The sequence below is a fragment of the Cebus imitator genome, unplaced genomic scaffold, assembly GCF_001604975.1.
Source record: "Cebus imitator isolate Cc_AM_T3 unplaced genomic scaffold, Cebus_imitator-1.0 Scaffold24, whole genome shotgun sequence".
Taxonomy (NCBI): Eukaryota; Metazoa; Chordata; class Mammalia; order Primates; family Cebidae; genus Cebus; species Cebus imitator.
In genome coordinates this window covers 2,508,491-2,525,355 of record NW_016107339.1, presented here as the reverse complement: position 1 = coordinate 2,525,355, position 16,865 = coordinate 2,508,491, and positions in this window count along the sequence as shown.

Genomic DNA, 16,865 nt, shown 5'->3' with positions numbered 1-16,865 from the left:
TTAGTAGAGACGGGGTTTCACCATGTTGACCAGGATGGTCTCGATCTCTTGACCTCGTGATCCACCCGCCTCGGCCTCCCAAAGTGCTGGGATTACAGGCGTGAGCCACCGCGCCCAGCCCCAGCTCTCTCATAGGATACATGTAATGTGAGTGAGAAATAAACTTTTGGTTTGCTAATTAAGGGAGATTTTGGAGGTATTTGTTACCCTTACAAAACCTAAACTATCTTGACTAATACACTATATTGCAGTTTCTCAGACTGAAAAATAAAGATACGAATTGGGGTTTTATCAACAAAATGATATGAATATGGGAACAAAAAGATACTTTAAGCCACTTAAAAGAACAATACAAATAAAATCTGTGCCCAAATATCACAATAAATAATGGGTAACCCAGCATCCTTTATGTCTTGGTCACTGAAGCTCAGATATTTATCACTAAACCATAGCTTCCTAGACCATCAGTGGATCTCTGCTTTTGTAAGCTTCAACTGCCTCATTCAGATGTCAAGCCTGAATATGATGATAGGAAGCATCATCATATTAAAACAGCACACCTAGCTTCAAAACAGCAAAGTGAGATTCCAAATACCAGCGTGTTACTAAAATGTGATACTAGTAGAACAAAGGATGTGATGGTAGTCCAACAAGTTCCAAAACACTTCCTGAGTTATTTTCTTCAGCTAGCTCTGTGTAAAATTATTGCATACTCTCTTAGGAAACACAAAAATGGTCTTGAGTGAACTTAAAAGCATGGGACAATCTTTATACATGCTTTTGATTGGGGAAATGAATAAAAACACTCTTGAAAGAGCATAATTCATAGAATTAGCAATTCCCAAAACATAATAGTATGTTAGGTGCTGTACCTGTGGCAAAGTTCCAATACAGTGGGATATTTTGTGGCGCCAGGCTTGGACTCTTTTGCAGCAGAGACGTCATCACTACAACCATCATTATAATCATGCACTTATAATCCATTAATAGACAGCTCACTCCATAAATATGTACATAAATTCAAAATCTTAACGGTGGGATTCTTCTTCTAATGGAAATATTGTAATTGTACATCTTAAAGTGATAGAGGTGCTGCATTTAATTTAGAATTCGAGTTTCTGTGACAATGTTTGACTGCCTTGAGGAATCGCATTTACTCTGTGGTGTCTTCATCTCTGATAATGGGCCTTAGTTTTCTGGTTACCTGAAAGCTAATTACTTTTAGGGCCTTGGAAATCAGTAGTCAATTATTTTGTCCTTGTTGGATCTTAGATGTATAGTGAGCCATTTTCTCATTCTTCATTAATTCACTCAACATATATTTATTGTCTCGTATGTGACAGAAACTGTACGAAGCATAGCAGTGAACAAAACAAATAAAAATTGTTTGTTCTCATGGCATTTATGCTGTAGTGGGGTGTAGGCTCAGAAAGTCGGGGTGAAAGTTTGGCTCTGCTGATCATCAGAACCTCAGTTTTCTCACTGATAAAGCCATGGAGCTGGAGGAGCTTCTCAACCTAAACCTTAGAGAGTGTTTGGAAATACATTAGAAGGTTTTTGTCACAATAATAACTGAAGGATGCTATTAGTATTTATTGTCAGAGGCCAGGAATGTTAAACATCTTTAAGACAGGACAGTCTCTCACGAGAAAGTAAAGTTCTATCTAAAAATCCAAAAATGCAAATGAAACTCCCTTTGAAAACCCCAGATGCTTTCCAAAGCTCTTTCCAGCACTAACATCATATAAATTTGGACAAACTGGCTTCTATCTCTTCTTGAGAGAAAACAAGTAGGTGCTTGCTATCACAGAGGACACATCTAGGGAAGAGGATTCCTGATATTTCTTCGTTTCTCTTGGATCTTTTAACTGAAAGTATAAACCTAGAGCCTTGTGAAAATGAAAATGCAAGCCAAAGACACATTGTCTCATTCCAAGAACAGATTCCCGTCAGAAAGGTGTCTGGATTTTTTTCCCCAATAAAGTACAGTAAGAGTATCTTAAACCCTGGGAGAACTGAGAGCATTCTATACCAAAAGAGGCACCCTATTCACACTACAGATACAAGAAGCGTACATCAACCTGGAATCTGAGTCCATCCTGAGCAGAATTCTGTGGCTTAATTAACCAAATTGATCTTCGAACCACTCCCCAGCTCTTCCTGAACCACAATAGATAATGTCAGTGTTTTCTTAGTATGAGTCTATTTCTGGCACCAAATGCCTACAAATGAGTTCCATGATGCTCAGACATATACACCCTTCTCAGGTTGTCCTTTGGAGATGTTATTTACTTGCTAAGGGGAAAAATAAGAAATGAAATCAGTTGAGGGGAAGGGAGGAATATGTGCATTTCTAACTATTCCCAGGTGACGGTAATGTCCCTGGCCCTCAATTTCAGAATCACAAGTTCAGGCAAACTTTCTTCTGAGTAATTTCTGGACTGAGCAAATGTCAGAATTGTTCTGTAGCTAGAAAATGCAGAAACTGATTCCAAAGTCTGACCCTACTTTTGATGCCTAACTTTGGTGCCAAACTTTGACAAACACTGAACTAATAGTTTTCACTCAGTGTGGCTGATGGCCACTAACTACTAAAACAGCAACAACAAATTCCATCACTAGTATTTCTACCCAGCCCAATGAAGAAGCAAGTTTTCGGGGTAACAGCATGTATTTCCTGGAGCTCCCAATGTTTAAAAATAGTGCTTCCCTAACCCAACTGGATTGAGAGCATTGGATTCAAGCTTAACACTCTGTAGTCTGGACATCAAAGGGAAGCTAATAACAGTGCCAATACTCCCCACAAACTGATCTCATTCTGGCTGAATTTGACAGTGATACCGGTTTTTGCAAGGTCGTATTGCCCTTCAGGATATTCTGTGTCAGAGGCCATTGACATAGAGCAATCAGAACTTTCTAAAGTCAGGATATGCTGTGGCATAAATTGAGAAGACTTGGTAAAATGACTTAGGTTAGAGTCTTAACTGCAGACATTTTCTGCCAGTAACAGTGGGTCTGTGATTTGAAGACTCCAACGATGCCTTATCTCCAGAATGGGGAGTTGAAGACCTGTTAAGGATTGTTGTGAGAACTTAATGGAATTACATACATAGAGGAACCCTGTAAATAGTCAAGCACCACACTGAGCAAGTTTTTAATATTAAGTCCTATCTCATGGTGAACAACAGGGAATAGTCATATTCTGTTTCTACCTAGAAACTTTATTCAGTAGCCCAAAGGGGTTAGAGTTTTCTGAATTAAATTTGTAGACATGTCCACAAAAATATAAAGACAAGGTTTTTAAATATATCTATATCTATATCCTTAACAAGACATTTCATTTGATTAGAGGTCCAAATAGTTTTCAGATCTCTGGCCATCATGTTAAGTTTCTCTCATTTTCTTTTTCATACACTTATGCATATCCTACAGTGTTTTAAAATCCCGAGGGTGAAGGTGGGTGTCTCTGGCTTGATCCACATGCACAATTACTATATAATTCAAAGTAAGTATATAACCTTGACATACAATAGCTGGGAAATGTATTTGCTTTACATTGTGTTGTTTTAAACTTTGAATAAGATTCTTGGGAGGCTGAGGTGGGTGGATCACGAGGTCAAGACATTGAAACCAACCTCGCCAACATGGTGAAACCCCGTCTCTACTAAAAATGTAAACATTAGCTGGGCGTGGTGCCGTGTGCCTGTAGTGCCACGTGCCTGTAGTCCCGTGTGCCTGTAGTCCCAGCTACTCGAGAGACTGCGTCAGGAGACTGGCTTGAACCCAGAAGGCGGAGGTTGCAGTGAGCAGAGATCATGCCACTGCACTCCAGCCTGGTGACAGAGGGAAACTCCATCTCAAAACACACACACACACACATACACACACACACACACACACACACACACACACCCACGTGAATAAGATTCAGGACTCACACTACCTGATTTTGAGATTTACCATGAAGCGATAATAACCAAGACAGTGTGGTATTCAAGACAGTCAAAACAGATCAATGGAATAGGCTAGAGAGTCCAGAAATAGACCCATATATACGGAGGGGTGTAGAGATTTTTACGAAAGGTGAAAAGGTGAATAATTTAATGGAGAAAAGATACTGTTTTCAACAAATGGTACTAGACCAACTGTGCCCATACGCAAAAATGCAAAAACAAAGCTGCATTCTATACATTGCATCACATACAAAAATTAACTCAAAATGGATTATAGACCTAAATGCAAAACTGAAAATTGTTGAGCTGGTAGAAAAAAAACTATAAAAGTAAATATTTGTGACCTTGCACAAAACAAAGATTTCTTGGATTTAACACCAAAAGCATGATTCATAAAAGAAAACAAAATTGAGCTCATCAAACTAAGAGATCCTTATGTTTGAAAGACATTGTTAAGGGAATTAAGACAGGCTACAGGGTGTGGGAGCAGGTTGGAAAGATGTTGGTCAAAGGATACAAAATTTTGGTTGGATAGGAGAAATAAGTTCAAGAGGTCTAATGTACTGTGGTGATTATAGTTAATAACATACTTTGCATTCTTGAAAATTGTTGAGAGTAGATGTTAAGTGTTCTCAAAAATAATAAGTATATGAGGTAGCACATATGTTAAATAATTTAGCCATTCCACAATGTGTGTGAATTTCTAAACCACATGTTATACAGGATAAATATATACAGTTTTTATTCATCAATTATAATTTTTTAGTAAGCTATGTAATTAAATAAATAAGACAAGCTATAGACTTCAATAAAAGACTTGCAAATTGCATATCTGATTAAGGGCTTGTAAAATATGTGTATATATACATACATATTTAAAAATTTCAAAAATAAGAAAATTACAACCCAATTCCCCCCCCCAAAAAAAACAGGCAAAACATTTAAATAGAAACTTCACCAAAAATACAAAGATGGCAAATGAACATTAAAAAAATGCTTAATATCTTTATTTGTTGGATTAAATATGCATTAAAACTACTGCATATTTGTTACAATGGTTAAAATTAAAACAAAAATATTCTGACACTTCCAAGTGCTAGTGAGAATGTGAAGCCACTGGAACTTACATACATTGTTAAGAATGCAAAATAGTCCAGCCACTTTGCAAGTGTGATCATTTCCTACAAATATAAACGAATACTTATCATGTTACTCAACAATCACATTCCTAAGTACTTATCCTAGTGAAATGAAATTTATATTCACAAAAAAGTATGTTCACAAATGTTTATAAAAGACTTATTCATAACTGCCCAAACCTGGGAACAACCTAAATGTTCTTCAACTGGGTAGTGGTTAAACAAACTGTGATACAATTATACAATGAATACTACCTAATAGCAAGGAACAAAGTACTGAAAAGCACAATATAGATGAATTTCAAATATTTTAAGGTAAATGAAAATAGTCAGACCAAAATGTTAGCATAGTATATTATCCTATTTATATGACAGGTTTGAAAAGCCAAAACTATAAAACAGGAAATAGATCAATGATTCCCAGGGAATGGGTGTGGGGGACAGGCTGTCTGCAAACGGTTTCCACAGGGCAATTTTTAAAAAGGATAAAAGTGCCCTATATCTTCATCACAGTGTTGGTTACACAGCTACATGTGTCTGTGAAAACCTGGGGAACTAATTGTACACTAGAAATTAATTGTACATAAAAATTATGCCTCAAAAAATGAAAAGACAATGTTTATCATTCCATTTTTAAATGTAAGATTATATTAATTATTGAATATAGTCTTGAGAGTACACATACCCTTTTTCACTTTTCTCTGTGACAGTAACCTAGCCCGGTATAAGTAGTCATGGGCATAGCACCCACAGTGAGAACCAGTGTTACAGAAGTAATGTTATTCCTCCCCCTTTCCTGTGACGGCCTTTCATAAACCATAGATTTCTAGACTAATTTCATAGATGCCAATGACTTATTAACTGTCATCCATCCAACTTAAGGTCTGAAGTAAGAATCAGGCTGCCCGATTTCCCCCAAGCAACACAGGCACCTCAGCAGCATGCCTGGGCCTGACTTGGAGTTGAACTGAGGCAGCAGCTGCTGAGTGCTGAGAGTTCTGGACAAACAGGAGTCAGGTGCCACCGGGAAGATGCTACTGATGAGGTCAGTTTTAATGACATGCATTTCCTTTAAAGCAGTTTCAGTGCTAAGAAATAGAGAGCTGATGAAAATAATATCTGACATTTACTGAGCATTTATATCCTGTTTTACACTATTATTTTATTTAATCCTCATAGTTACTTTTTGAGGTAAATGTGATTATAATCTGCTTCTCATAGATAAGACAAATAAACCATAGAGAAGTCAGCTTCTCAAAAATCACAGTTAGAATATGGGGGAGCTAGCATTTGGGTCTTAACTCTAAATTCAGTTCTCTTAGCTAAAGTGGAAACAACTAAAAAGTCACTTTAGGGTTTTTTAAATTATTCTTTTAAAGTGTTCTTGGAGGTGCCTAAAAAGCCAGTACAGCCAACTTGAATGGCTCTCAACCCTTATTATTAATGTCATATAGATATTTATATATTCTTTAATTTAAAATAACTCCCTCGCCCTCCTCCTCTTTGCAACTGTTCATCTCCCCCCCAATGCACCAGCCAAATGGTGTGCCAGGCTGTGTTGCTAACACTTGCATAATAACTTAAGATCTCACAACCCCTCTATTTATCAAGCAACAATGTTACTAAAAATAGCTGCACTCATAATCAGAGTGGGGGAAACAAGAGTCAAGGAGAATCTAATATATTTGGAAATGTACAATAAAGAGCCAGTAGAAGGGCTTTAGTGTTCTGAAGTTGTATCTTTAGGGCCTTTGGAATAAGCAAAGGGGCATTGGGCCATTTCACAGAAGCTGCAGAACTTGGATTGATGCCAAGGGTGGCAAGATGGGACAGGGTTTTAGTTCTGTGTCACCAACATGTGGCACTTTGCAGGAGCAGCTATGACCTGGAGAGATAGAAAAAGAGGTGGCTGTCACAATACTGTAACACACATGCTGAAAGGGAGGTACAGGTACACTTCTGGAACCTAGGCCAACCTCAGCTCCAAGTAATCTCTCTTTCACATTCCTCTCAGGTCCCCAATCTAGACATTGGATGCCCCTTACAGGTCTTCCCAGAGGGCTAGCAGGGTTAGCATAAATGGTTACTGGTGGGGTGTTTTCCACACTGTCCGAGGTAACAAGTGGCAAAGAAAAGTGGCAAAGAGTAAAGCAGCTTTTTAGAGAAGCCCCCTCATCCTCAAAGTTTGCAAAATGCCATCAGCACTGCTGAACTCATGAACCACAAGAAGCTGCTGTGCATGGCTTTTACACAGGCAGTTCTATCAAGATACAGAATTGTGGGGCCTGCAGTGTGGCACTGCCTCTTCCAGGTACAGCTTCAATGATTTTTATCTCAGCTTGGAACACAAAGTGTGTTCTGATACTAATACTGATAAAAGCATAAAGGCTGGCGCCATCTGCCATGGCAACTATCAAGATGGCAGATGCTTTTCATCAGCTTTATCTGAACTTTGCATTAATGGGAATTCAGAGACTGTGGGTACGTTTCAAAAAAAAGGGGGGGTGAGACATTAAAATGATAGCACTCCTCTGAATGGAACCAATTCATCAAATATCAACATATTCTCATCTCCTTTATCTCTCTTGTTAAAAAAAAAAAAAAAAAAGAGGAGGAAAGAATCTTGTTGTTTGTTGTTGTTGTTATTTGTTTTTGGCCTTCCTGTGTGTGTATCACTTCAGTTGTCCTGTGGCTTTATCCAGAACACTCCCAAGGGACCTGACCCAGGGAGTTCTCTTCAGAGGGGGCTGTCACCTCCAAGCAGTCCTGTCACTGCTGCAGGCAGCAAATGGGATTTAAATGTGCAGTCCCTGAGGGCAGGGCAATCAACAAAATAGTGTGTGAACGCTCAGAGCCCACAGCAGGTAATAATAGAGACATTTTTCACATTAAAAAAAAAAAAAAAAAGGTAGGGGTGGGGAAGAAGAAATCATGCTCCAAGAGTACTGCCTAGATCAGGGATCTATATTTTCTAAGTTTATAGTGTGTATCAGACACACCTCTCCTTCATTCATTAGCCACAGTAGAACAGGACAATTCACTACATCCAGAAAAGATGCTAATTGCATTCAGCCCATGAGCTTAACTCTATTGGCCAGGAAAGCATGATGATAATAGCAGGCGGTGTACATGATGCCATTCTGCTTCTCTGGTTTATTATATATTGCCTTGAGAAGATATTTTTGCTCCATTTTGCCTGTTAATTAGATCTATATTTTATTTATCTACCTATAAATATATTTTGAGAATATTTACTTAGGCTTTTCTTATAAGTAAGATATGGTAGTTCAAATATATAAATATATATTTTTAATATTATTTCTATATTTTATTTCCATGCTTCTGTGTATGTATGTGTACATATACACATATATACACACAACCATAGAAATACATATATAAAGCATAGTAATATATATACACATACATACATACACAAATTAATCATTTATGTGAATAAACATATTCTCACATATAGTAATAAAATGAGCAGGAGCATGTGAATTCAAAAAGGAATAAACATTTGTAGTCAAAAATCTTTACAACTGCACAAATGACTACCAGGGATTGTGGGGAGCCCTTTGAAAAGAACTTTTTTTCAGTCTGAAAAGAAAAAAAAGAAAATCAAAACCAGAGAATATAAATAAAAAAAAAAAAAAAAAAAAACTGAATAAAAAGAGCAGCACCATGGAAGGGCCATGAGCCCTTTTATGAAACTTGAGCTGGACCAGTGACCTCCATCTGGCTTCAGAGCTCGGGAAGACATAGCAGAGAGCATGTCCACCCTGCCCACTGGGTAGGGTAATCTAACTTGAGCCTCTCACACAAAGAGGGCTTTGTGACTATCCTCCTTTTCCTGATCATGACCAGGGTGATGCTGGGTTTTTCTCCCCAGCATGAGCACAGGGATATTTTTTCCCTATAATTTCTTCATACAAAGATCTACTCTCAGGTATGTTTCCAATTTTGTTTCTGTTAAAAATATAAAAGAAATAGCAGCATATACAAGAGCGTGGCTATTTGCTAGTGTGCTCTCCAGAAATCACCCATGGTATTCAGAGGGTGAAATTCTATGCCCTGTGAAGATGCAATGTTGCTTTCATTTTTAGTTTATCCAGTTGTCTACTTTTCAAAAAAAATAAGGATGGGCTATGTTTAAAAACAACAAACAAAAACAAAAGAGTCTATTTCAAAAATCTTTATACATCCCTCAACATCTCATTTAATAATATATAATTTCCCTTGGGCTGAAAATTTACCCTTAGCTCTACCCATAGGTTCTCAGGTTGAAGCATTATTTTAGGGGAAAAATAAAAGGCCAAACCCCACATTAATCATAAGGAAAAACACGTTTTAATGGATATTTTTATTATAATAAATGATTAAATAACCACTTAGTCCTAGCAACTCAATTAAGTACTAAGTAAACAAGTTTGTGTTTATAAAAGGAACAAAAAACGTAACATCATGTAAAAGGAAATGCTATTACACACTGGAAGCAAATCTCTAAGAAGACGACAGAAATACAAATTTTTCAGAATGAGATGACTAAGAAAACACACGCAGAAGATGGAACAATGAAAGGCACAGTGAGAAGAAAGTGTCTCAAGTAGCAGAAAGCTTCTGGGAAAGTGTTCAAACCCAGCTTAAATACTAGCTCTGGGTTTTTGTACACAGGTTACTTATTTTCTCTGATCCTGGAGATGTCTTAAAATCAGGATTGATTCAAAACCCTTCCAATGACTTCCTGTCTTCTTTAGGATAAAGCAACAAAATGCAAACTTTTAAAATAAAATGTAAAAAATTAACATAGGGTACAATATACAACTGCCAAAGTTTTAAGTAAGGACATCAAAAGATAGTCATATTTATAGAGGTGTTACCCACCAATATCTCAAAAACAACATTAAGTTATAACCTCCTAAAATAAGAAGACATAATATTTGAATAAATAACAGTTCTTTAATTTGAAGAAATTTAGTTTTAGGGAAATCTCACTACATTATCCTTATTTTTCTAATCACATCATGAACCCCACCACAAAGGGGACCACCACTGAATGAAAGCATATAAGAGGAAATACATCTGATAGTCACGTTAAGTTAGAATATGCTGTAATAACAAAGTAACCACCAAAACTCAACACAACAAAGATTTCTTTCTCATCTTTGCTCCATATTCAACTGGTGCTCTGTAGTCCACATGGTCAGAGAGCAGCTCAGGCTGAAGGAGATTCTACTGTCTGGAATGCCACTTATCACCATGAAGCAGAAAAGAGACAGAAAAATCAAACATGAGCCTTCACTGCATATGAGATTGCCTCATGCCATTTCTTCTCTCCATCTGACCATGTTTTGGCCAGAAAAACTCATGTGACTCTGCCTTACTGCAAGGGGACTAGAGAATACAAGAGACCACTTAGAATGGTTGGCAAACATTAGTATGAGTCTGTGCTGCAATAACCTAGTCTCCATTAGAGAAGTCCCCACTGAAGAGGTAAAGTTGAAACTAAGATTTAAAGGTCAGGTGAAGGTGGAGGATAATGGCATTAGTGGAAGAAGGAAAGAGAACAAAGAGCTCCAGGCAGAGGGAATTATACACTTGAAGTCCCAGAAGTAAGAGACAGCATGGTACATTTAAGGAATTAAAAGCATGTAATATAGTTAGAAGGCAGAGATTAAAGCAAAGACTAAGGAGAGTTCATAATTTGTTGCTTTATCCTAAGGAAGACAGGACGTCTTGGAAGGGTTTTAATTTGAAATTCACCTGTTTAAATAATAATTTTGGCTAATCAAGTTAAAATTTTTATTTTCTGATGACCTCTTCATTAAAGTAACTATAAATGATATATATTTTTAAAAGAAGATTAGAGGGAAGTCATTATGAAATGCTTCTGGAAGTAAAATATAATTTCTTATTCATAATTTCCTAATGGGATCAACCAAGTACTAAGCTGTTAATTACCAAATACTAATCCCTTTCAGGGTTAGTGGCTTTTTCCATCTTGGCTGCCCACTAGAATCCCTGGGAAGACTTGTAAAATCCCAATGCCTAATTAAGGCAGAATTCCTTGGAGTGGGACCTAGCTAGCTACCAATAATTTTTAAAGCTCTCAGGTGATTCCAGTGTGCATCCAAGTACAAGCTTTTAGGAATTCTCAGTGTGACTTGGAAGTGAGAGAACACATATGAGAATAAACTGGGGCATTTTAGGGACTCCCCTTCACCCAGATTCTAAAACACAGTGGGAGGTACTGTTTTTAATGGCATTGTATTATATACCTCAGATATGTTGGAGGTATAGAAAAGTTGAGAACAACAGATGTGGAGTGGCACTGTTAAACAGAACTTTCTGTGGTGATGGAAATGTTCTGTAATCTGCACAATCCAACATGGCAGCCACCAGACACCTTGGCAATGGAACACTTGAAATGTAACTAGTGGGACTGAGGAACTGAATTGTTTAATTCTATTTCATTTTAATTAATTGTAACTAATTTCAGTTTAAATGGAAATAGCCAAATGTGTCTGGCAGCTAGTGTATTGAAGAGCATAGCTCTAGAACCTTAAGCTAAAATGGTTGTCTTAGTTACATGTCACAAATATTACAAATGCATGTATCTAATGCTTAAAAATATTACATATAGAATGCATCATTTTTCTATAAAATTTTCCATCTTCTCATCAAGATGTAAGTATTTTGGATGGTCTGCTTCTAATTTTAACTGGCAATCTCTGCCCACTTGACAGTCACATGTTGTTGAGCTGCCTGGAAGCTTCAAGGTCATCTAGTCTAGGACTGCAAACCCAAAAGCCTAAGGGAGCCAGGCAGGTTAAATAAACGAGTAAAGCACGTCATCTGCATATTAAACTCACAGAAATAGTCTTCCTTTCCACAAAGCCTCTCTTCCAATTTTCTTGAATCATAGAGTCTCTGTTTATCTGTTCTTTTCTGTTTTTCTAGCATAGTATTTCATCATGTAGTCCTAGCCCCTCATATCAGAAACGCAAAAAAGAAAACTTTGAAGATAGTCAGGGACCCTGAGATGGGAGAAGTAGGCAGCTGGCTGAGATCAGAAATACAGTAGCAGGATAGAGTTTTAAGGCTGGAGGAGACTCTTGAGCTCTGGAAATCCAACAGTATTGGAAAAGCTACTTAACCTCATTATGCTCATTTCTTCCTCTATGAAATGGGAATATGTGCCTCTTTATCATACTTACCTGAGGTCACAGGACTAGCTACTGCCAATTCCAAAGCTAGAACCCCCACCTCCCAAAGTAACCTCATTAATTTGCTTTCCATTAAAGCCTTGCTAAGGTTTATTGTAATGAGCCAATAAAATCAGATCTGTAGATATGTTTTGCAAACTATAAATCTCTATGCCTAATATTGCTCTTGTTACTACTTATCTGAAACAGCACACATTTAAACCATGGTCTTCAGTAAAATAAAAAATAATTTCAGAATATTTATAACTTGGATGTCCCAAACTCTGCCAGCTTGTAACTATTATATAAATATCCTGCATCCAGTTAGAAATTATTTTTAGCTGCTAATAACAGAAACTGGATATAACAGTTGCTTCAACAAGAGAGAAGATTATTTATGCTCATGAAAATGAAATCCAGAGGTGTACAGTCCAGGGTTGGTAGGGAGGCCACCAACATACAGCTAATTCAGTCAACAACTAAAAAATTCCCAAAGAAAACTTGAATTTTCCCATCTTAGAATGTAAAAACTGGAATTTTTAGAGGGCATTTTTTTCTAATTTCAAAAAAATCATTAAGATTCTGTTTTTGCCTGGCATGCCATTACAAGAATGTTTCGTTTCTAGACACAGCTCTTCAACATGGTACCCTGGAGTAATGAAGAAGTATTATACCATGATACAACAAGAGTGTAACCATAATCCAACCATTTATATACAATCTAACACCATTGCCTGTAAATCTTTTACAGGTTGAGGATTCCTCATCCAAAAAACTTGGGCACAGAAGTGTTTCAGGTTTTGGATTTTTCAGATTTTGGAATATTTGCATTATACCAATGTATTATGCATTCAGCATTCCCAATCCAAAAATCTGAAATCTGAATACTTCAATGAGCATTTCCTTTGACTGGCATGTCAACATTCAAAAAGTTTTGAATCTTGGAGCATTTTGGATTTTGGGTTTTCAGATAAGGAATGCTCAACCTGTATAGTATTTCTGATTGCCTGATGATAGGTTTCCAGAAGTGGAAATACAGGCTGTTGATATGCATTGGCAAAATACCATTAGGAAAGTTTGGAATCATTTTTATTCTCAACAGTGAAGAATAAGAGCTTCTCTCACCATGAAATCACCAAAGTTGAGAATATTCTTCCTTAATTTTTTTCCCCGAAGGTAGGGCATAAGGGAAGGGGAGGAATATATAAGTAACATTGAAATGTTGTCTTATTTTGTACCCTTTGAATCATCACTGGGCAGTCATGAAATGCAGTTCAAGGAGTGTGATCACATTATTATGAAGATTGCTGTAAGAATAGCTCCATCTGGGCTGCCATAAAAGCAACTCCATAAAATGCCCGTCATGAATAAGATAAGAAAATCATTAAAATCAAAAAGATTTATCAAAGTGCAAACTGAATGGTATACAGAGGGTCTCAAACATGTGTGTTCTTAAAAATCTTGCCTAGCTCATTTTGATACCCCTACCCCTCTCCCAGTACACACACACACACACACCACGCAGACACGCCCCACAATCCCTTACGAGTTATTGCATAAAAAGTTAAGTTGTTCCTATCCAGATATTTCTAGTCATTTCAAATTTGCTACAAAAATCAAAAATTTACTAACCAAGTGATTACAAGTCATTATAGTTTGTCTGATTTTTGAAACCAATTGGCAGATTAGCTGACTATAGTTGATAAAACTGCTCCAAATTTCCAGTCGCTTTGGCACTTCTGGGATGAATATGCACATCTAATGAATACAACTATTTCTGACATGGAGGCATGGTTTTAAACAAATATTTGCATTTTACCGTTATTGCATGAATATATTTGAGAGAAGCAGAGTACTGATACAATGGATTGTGATTGGGTGATGTTATTTAAGGAAAATTTTTAGAAGTTGGACATTAGCAATTTAAAGAGATGGAGAAAGGAGATTTGAAAGATGTTGGGAAGATGTTAAAACATGCACTTGAGATAGCTGGGCAAGGGGAGAAGGCGACAAACACGAAGGAAGGCCAAATCTAGCAGAAGTAGCTAGGTGACAAGAAGGCAGTGAAATGGCATACGATTACTTCAAACAAGCAAGTCCACTTCAAGTTGCTGGAGGCCTTCAAAGGCAACAGTGGAAGGATTTATTAGATTAGAGCCATGAAGATTCACTGGAGGATTAAGTCACTGAGTACCATGATCCCAGTGCCAGGCATGAAAAATTATTTTGGCAGCCATGTGCAGAATAATTTGAAGTGTAAAGAGATAGTGTATTAGAAGCGAGCAAGAAGAATGTTCTGGTAATCCAAGAAGTAAACCAGAAGCCGCATGTAGTAGAGACATAGGGAAGAATTGGAAGACTCAAGGTAGATCAGAAAAGGACAGGAAATATTACAGAAGCCCACAAGATAGGTCCAGTGAGGGCAGTGATCATTTCTGCCAATGGCATCAACATGGTAGTGGCCTTTATTAAGCATGACTATTACTTCCTTGAACCAAGAAAACTTTAGCAATTTACCTCCTATGTCCCCTCATGAGTTCATTAGGGCTCTGTCATGTCTAAACGTCTCCGATTATTTCTTGAGTCTATTTATACCTTCAGCAGGCACAATTTCTTAGTATAAGCAGTTGCATATTGCAGGTGACTATTTGTGACCAAGGACAGATAGAAAGAAGCTGAAGATAGCCCTCAAGTTTACAGCTTAATGGGCCATTGGATAATAAGGAAAGCATAGAGAGAAAAAGCAATAGGGGAAAATTCCAGCAGCAGAAGAATAAGAAATGGAATACTGGATGCACAACCACAGAATACAGGTCAACAACAATTATTGCATTAGGATGGAGGGGGCTGAAACAATCTCCATTTGGAATGCAGCGAGAGCAGTCCTACAAGACGGATCGCATTAATATGAAAAGAATATTATTGAAATCAAGAAGGTACAACAGAGGGCAACCAGAATGATACAAGGACTCAAGGACCTTAATTATTTACAAAGGTTGGAAACACAGTTGCTCTACTTTCCTCCATTAAAAAAAGAAAACGTAAAGGGAATTCACTAAGAACATCCTCAATTCCAAGGTAGCAGAATAAAGGAAGATTTGCAAAGGCTAAATGCCAAAAAGAAAAGAGAAAAGAGGGGCATGTACTTAAGTCCAGAAAGAATATGATATTAAATAAGTTTTAGTGGGATTTCTTTACAAAGAGAGAGGTAAATGCATAGTGAAAACTACTATGCAGGTTCAGATGGCTAATATATATGTAGTGTTCATATGTACGTGTGTATTTATACAAATACTATATATTTTAAGGAGATAAGCATTACAAAGGAAAATAATTATGAGGTGCCACAACTGTAGACTCAGCTAGACTTACAGAGATTTCCTGTTCTAAAATTTCCTGTGTTCCATAGCCCTTCCATGTAATTTTCACTGTTTTGAGTGCCCATTGGCAATACAGACTAAACACTAAAACAATCTAGAATGATATCCAAGTGAGACTTACAGGAAAGTAAATTTGATCTCGAGCTGTCAAAACATCGCTTAAAATACAACATATCAACAGTCAAACTATATGCCCTCTGAAGAGTACCTTCTGAGAAAGAAACCAAAGAGAAATTGAAAAACAATTTTACCCCAGCCAGTACATACCAAACCCACATCAAACTTACAGCGGACTCATTTTTATTCTGCATTTCGACTATAATGTTACCTAAATAAGCATTTGTTAAATGCTTGTAATACATTCTGCAATCTATTTTGCAACATGAAATAAAACAGAGACATAAGGCCTGGTCTCTATTCCCAAAAAGTGAATCCTAAGCCTGCCTTATTCACAGCTGTATCCCCAGGACTGAGGGCTATGCCTGGTATTTAGTAGGTGCTCAATAAATCAGGAGCAATAAGGAAATATATCATTAATTGTTTATGGAGAAGTTACTAAGGGGTAGGCTTTGGGAGTACATTCTTGCATTTAATATTCATGAAGACCCTGTGAAGTACGTTCTATGTGCCCTATGTACTGGAGGAACAAGGAGGCTAGGTTGTCATCTGAGAGCACACAGCCTGCAAGCAGTAGAGACAGGACACATCCCAGACCTGTGCACGTCCCTCTAAGCCATGATGTGTCATATAATCTAGTTGTGAAAACAAGTATACATGCATGTGAAACAATAAGTGATTAAAAAATGCAACATACTTCAAAACTAGGGGAAATGGCCGGCCTGGATTCCACATGTTAGAGAGGTTCAGAGTAGATGAAGACAGGAGTGGTCAGGTACTTCTTAGAAATGGGACCATGAAACGAGCCTTGAATGATGAAAGGATCAGAGGGGAAGATCACCAAAACATCTGTGTGGTTAGCTAGTGAAGAAGGGTAATGGTTCCCAAACCTGACTGGGAAAATTTGGAGTAGGGTTGAAAAGAATGACTAGTATTAGAACCTGGTGTTTATATGTCCCTGATTATAATGTATTTGTGATGGGAAGAAAGAAATGTTTTAAAACACTGTCTCTGGCCTCTTAGACGTATATTTTTGTGAGTTATAAAACATAGCTCACAAGTTTTATA